General features: G+C 45.8%; 1 long non-coding RNA gene across 1 annotated transcript in view; it reads left to right on the forward strand.

Annotated features, from left to right (window-relative positions):
- LOC134480301 (uncharacterized) overlaps window positions 1-1,812 on the forward strand; it is a 2,151-nt gene extending 339 nt beyond the window's left edge. Inside the window, exon 2 of the long non-coding RNA XR_010054668.1 lies at window positions 1,525-1,812. This is a non-coding gene — a long non-coding RNA (uncharacterized LOC134480301). The remainder of the gene's footprint in view (window positions 1-1,524) is intronic.
- The last annotated feature ends 4,097 nt before the right edge of the window (window positions 1,813-5,909 follow it).

A 5,909-nucleotide genomic window follows, 5' to 3' on the forward strand; every position in this document is an offset into this window, starting at 1 on the left:
GACTCCCTGTCTTCTCTATGGTTACAAGGGGCAACAGATGACCGGTGACCACCATGTGTGCATCCCTAAGGCAGGACATGTTGTTTCCGTGCATTTCCACTTGTGATGCTTGCAGGTTTTTTTTAGGGGGGGGTCTTATCAGGACCTCACCCCTGTGTAAGGGCTCATCCGTGTCCTCGTTATTGACATAAACCAAACTCAATAATCTGTATAGACTTTAAACAGCCATTTGGCAACAGTGAACTTCTGAAGTTGTGACAACTAGGTCAGGCTTAGCTGATTCTATTACTACAAAGAATTGACCACAGTACAGTGTTCCAAAAGAAGAATCCCTTCTCCCCAGAGCACTTGAATGCAGAGACCTCGCACTTAGGAAATGATAATTATGAAAGAAAAATGCACTCGTGGACAACAATACCCAAACCATGTTACAAGAAAACAACAAAACCAAACCCTCCTCTTGCAAATGATGGAATCAAAGCTTCAACCGCACACAATAAAATGTGTGCTTTCTTGAATGATCTGCTTTCAGTTTCAGTCAGACGGAGGCTGAGGCTGGGGGAGCAGTTCAGTAGGGAAAGGTTATTGTCAGGGCTTGGGCCATCGCACAGAGGAGATGGCCCAGTGGACTGGGAGTTCTGAGGGCCCCGGGAACTCTTTATGATTGTTTATTCAAACTTCTGTGCATTTCTATTTTAATTATACCAAACGAACAGGCAAAAATACAAGAATGCAAACTCTGTTTTAATCTGTCGTTGTTCGATGGCACCAGGGAAGGAACCCAGGGTCTCCCACCTACTAGGGAGTGCTCTTCCTCTGAGCCATAACTTTAGCCCTAATTACTATCTATGCCATTATCGTTGCTATTTAATTTTCTACAGCAGCCTGCTTTATTTTAAAACATCCCAGAAGCAAACTGTGGAAAATCGGTCGCTGCCTTCCTCATGGGCTCTTCTCATGACCATAACCTGGGGAGGGCAGCAGATGAGGGGGAGATTGGACTCCTCTTAGCGAGGGGGACAGCTTCCTGCTGAATTCTGTGCAACACCAACGCAGCACAGACAGGCGTTGGACATCACAGATGAATACCCCGCCGTCCACGTTGGAGTCCCTATGACAGCCGTGCTTCAGAATGTGTTGAATTCGAGTTTGGGAGACTCATGAGAAGCAGCCATCTATAGTCTGGCTGCCGAGAAACATGGTGTCTGCAGACTTGGGGAACGCTCTACCCGTGTCCTGTCTGTCTTAACTCTATGCAATGGGGGAAGACAGGAAAAGGGAAGACATGGGAAGGCGAGAACGGAAATGACGAAAAGAGACAAGGACCTGGCAAAGAGTGAGGCAGAGACAGTCCCCGAGGGCCCTTCACAGAAGCCCCCAAGCAAAATCCATTGTGTCTTCCTCTCCTATTTTTCTCCTTCCTCTGTCCCTCTCTCTCCTCCACTACTCTCTCTGTCCCATGCCACAGGCAGAGCTGACAATCCATCTTCTTGAATAATTATGATCTGTTTTTTTTTTTTTTAGCTATTGGAACTATGGGTGCCTCAGAAGCATGGAGAATTTATTATCTAATTTTCAAACAGCAAAAATTAGATCACTCTGGACAACTAATAATTTGTTTTCAGAAGCCCCGAGTAAGTGATAAGCTAATATTTGTACAACGGACCCTAAAACTGCAACAGCTTGGGAGCTACTGGAGCGGTCCCCAGCTCCGATAAAAAAGAAAAAAAAAAGATTTAGGCTTATCATGTAGAAAGGAACTTTTAGAATTCTCTTTATAAAAAAAATACACCTTGCACTTTGTAATCGCTATGCTGACCAAGTCTACAATTATCCTTTGATAGCATAATTATACTTTAGTTGTACAGCAATTGCATGTTCAATGGTAATTAAGGATCAATCCAGGAGCCAATCTGCTACCATGAGCATGAAATGTTAAGACTGTGTTTCCCACGGTTCCGACTTCTGTTTTCCTCTGCTCGCTGGAACCTTTTAGCTGGGCTGAAGTACTCCAGGGACAGTGGGGACTCTCCCAGAGACATTCAGATGCTCAAAGGCCCTCAAAGAAACAGGCCTTGTCTGTCAAGAACCTAGCTGGAGGCTATTTCACCAAATGTTCTGAAGCCAGTTCGAGGAAACTTCTGTTAGGCAATCCACTCCCTTGCAACAATGCAGTCTTCAGAGAAAGAAGGAATCCTTCTGTAGGGGGCTGGGTGGGGCGCGAGAGGCTTGTCCAGCGTCTCCTTGGATGGCCCGGTGGAGAAATGCTTCTTTTTCTTTTTGTTCTAAATGTTAAGTGATTCTGACTGGAACTTAGTCTGGCACTAACGGGCAGTGGAATGAGCGACCCTTTATCCCCAGAGGATCATTTTACACTGTGTGTTCCCTTTGCTTACAAGGCTTCTGGGACAGAGCATACTTTGCACCCCTTACTGAGGCACTCGCTCACTAAAATAGGAAAACATTTCACATCTATTGTAATGTTTAACCACCATGGGAATACCCATGACTAATACACTGCTATGGCAGATGGACAGGCCAGAAATTAGAGAGCTAGAATCTGTGGAGAAAATGGCCCTGGTTAGTCTTACCCTAATAAGAGTGTCGAAGAGTAAATCTCTAACTGGTAAATGCTTCTACTGAGGCCGTCAGTAAACTATCAAGAGGGCAGCAGGGCTGCATACATAAGAGATACACAGTATCTTTCATGAGCCAGTGTTCCGCTGTACCCTTCAAGTCACCAAGTCTGAAGAGTTTTAGGGATAGAGATGAAAGTGTTCTTTAGTTTTGTAAGGGAAGAAGGTGTTTGTTCTTTGAGTGTTTTTCAAGAACCTCAACCCATTCTCGAACTTAAGGAATCTTAGGCATTTTAGGATGAAGCAAAGCCCCAAGCCCAGACTTCCCTTTCCCAGAATCCCTGGGAAAACATGGCCAGGTTCCACCAATCAGCGACAGCTTCCTCTGTGGCCAGGAGGGGGTTGGGGGTGGGGGGGGCAGGTGCTGCATTCTGGGGAGGGAAGTTGCCTGCAGTGGGGCTGGTCCTGGGCTCTGACTCTAGTAGCAGGTGCAGTTCAGTAAAGTCTAATCAGGAAGGTGGAGCCTCCTCCTTACTCTGTGGAGTGGGTGTCACAGAGATTGGTCTTGTGACCCCTTGGGTCTCTGCCTCAACTCCAGTCTTGGCTCCTTTAGGTCCTGGCAGAGCAGTTCTCCCAGTCCTGGCTACAGCTATTTAATTACCTAGAATGGCCTGGGTGCTGTGGTCCCTCTGTCATGGCCCACAAGAGGTAGCTAGAACAATTTGAACGTGGTTTGCGTTGATATTTGCGTTTATTTGCATGCAATTTGCATGCAACAGCTGAACAGAGGGATAGGAGCCTGGAAGTTCCTGAGGTGACAGGATAGGGCTGGACATGTGACTTTAGCATGTTTGTGCTGCTACTTGGCTGTCTAAGACTATGTAAGTGGACATTCTCATCCTAACAACATTTGTATTTCACAAAGGTAGCTGATAAGCTTTTAACCCCCTTGCCAAGAAATAAGAATGTGCAGATGTTTACCTCTTAACATCCAGAAGATACAGAGTTCACGGTAACTCAACTCCTCACCGAGAGTACAAAACCCTGGAGTTCAATGTGTGTTGGTGCATGTTTCAGAGCATCCTACAGTCAACCGTTTCTGTACAGCCCTCTCCTCCTGGGAAATAATTGGGTCTTCGAAGCCTGTATGACTTCATTCTAGAGCTTTCCCTGTTCATCCTGAGGTAGCTTCTGGACTGTAGGTACTTAACCCTAGACTGAAGGGGCAGGGCATCAGATCATTGAAACAAATGGGACTCTGACTCACGGATTTCCAAAGGGGTGGTGGGGTGTTCCATAAGAGGAGTCTTAGCCTGGTCTGTTCCACACGCCAAGGGCCATGAGGCAGATGTTAGGTAGAACCGTAAACTTGTCTTGAAGGGGAATGGTGAATGAGCTGGCTTCCCAAAGCCTTAGATCCACCAGCTTCAGCAGGGCTTTGCTCCAAGAAAAAAGCTTGGGGGTAAGTGTGGTGGTGGTGGTGGTGGTGGTGGTGTGTGTGTGTGCATTCTGATTTTTCCCAGTCTTTTGAAGTTAGAGCAGAGAGAAAGGTCACTATCTAACCAGAGGAAGCTGTTAGGATTTTGCATTCAGGTCTTGGATATCTTTTCTTATGGCTCAGACATCTGAATTCAGGTTAAGAGCTACTAGAACATGACCAGATTGGAGTATCGAACAGCACTCAGAACGGCTGATTGTCCCACAGTCTGCTCTCCCCCTGGGAAGGGAGCTGCATTCACTGAGCCTCCTTAAAGGTGCAAAAAAAAAAAAAAACCCAGAAAAATACATAGGAGAGAAAGAACAGAGGCTCCCCATGGGTCAGGGTTGAACCTTGCTCTTCCCTGGTTAGCAAGTCTGAAATGGTTAGCCAATAGACAAGAGCAGGGCTGAGCCTGGCTCTGAGCCTGACTCTGTAGGTCTGGTCCTAGGGACTGTAGTGGGAGAGAGAATGAAATGCAATTGGGCTGCATGCCCCATCACTGGGTATGTCCATTGCTTTGGGAGAATCCCACCTACCAAAGGGTCTCAATCAAAGCTACCATCAAAGCTTGAACCTCAAGGCTGTTCAGCTCATCGGTACTTAAAAATCACTTTATAAAAGCAGAGCTTTGAACTGAGCTATCTAATTTCAAGATTGGAGATGAGGGGCCAGCGAGCTAGCTCAGCAGGTAAGCCACTTGCCACCAAACCTGATGGCCAGTCTCAGTTCAAGTCTTGGGATTTATACGATGGAAGGGGAGAACCAATTTATGTAAGTTGTCCTCTGTTCACCATGTGTATCCACACAAATGGATGACTGAATGAATAAATGAATGACTGAATAAATGATTGAATGAATAAATGAATACATGAATGAATAAGTGATTGACTGAATACATGAAATGAATGAATGAATGAGCGATTGAATGAATGAGTGAATGAATGAATGAGTGAATGAATGAATGAGTGAATGAATGAATGAGTGAATGAATGAATGAGCGATTGAATGAATGAGTGAATGAATGAATGCAATCAACTTTTAAAAAAATGTTGATGGTTGGGGCTGGGGAGATGGCTCAGCGGTTAAGAATGCTGGCTGCTCTTCCAGAGGTCCTGAGTTTCATTTCCAGCAACCACATGGTGACTTACAACCATCTGTAATGGGATCTGATGCCCTCTTCTGGTGTGTCTGAACACAGCTATAGGATACTCATATTCATAAATAAATAAATAAATAAATAAATAAATAAATAGGTAAATAACCTTTAAAAAAAAGAATGTTAATGGTTGAGAAACTACAATTCCTGTTTTCTATAACATTAGAAATCACTCATGACATTCCTACTAGGGAAGCATCACCCAACTCCAGCAGGCACTCCCTGGAACCTACAGACCACTCTGGAAAGGAAAATAAGCTAACTACATCTTCACCTTTCCCCGTCTCCTTCAAACCCAATCTCCTCTACCCCCAACCTTCCCTTCCCAATCTCTGCAGCACAGGAGCTGCTGAGCCTCTTGTCCACCCTACCCCCATCTCCTGTGCCTCACACAAATCTCCCCCACCTAACCTTCCTCCCTTACTCATTGCTTTGTCACAGATACCAACACCAGCTGGCACTCCCTGGGACTCCATAGGCCACTCCAACCAGGGAAACAAGTAGGCTAACCATAGACCTTCACCTCTCCCTCCTCCATTCCTTCAAGTCCAACCCCTCCGTCTCACCTCCAGCTCCACAGCAGAACTTTTGCTGTGGCCTCTCCTCACTCTCTGCCCCATTCCCAGAGGACTAAACAGATCTAGGTGGAACATCCTTCTTTCTCCTCTCCTGTGACCCCCTTATACCATCCCTCTCC

The sequence above is a fragment of the Rattus norvegicus genome, chromosome 9, assembly GCF_036323735.1.
Source record: "Rattus norvegicus strain BN/NHsdMcwi chromosome 9, GRCr8, whole genome shotgun sequence".
NCBI lineage: Eukaryota > Metazoa > Chordata > Mammalia > Rodentia > Muridae > Rattus > Rattus norvegicus.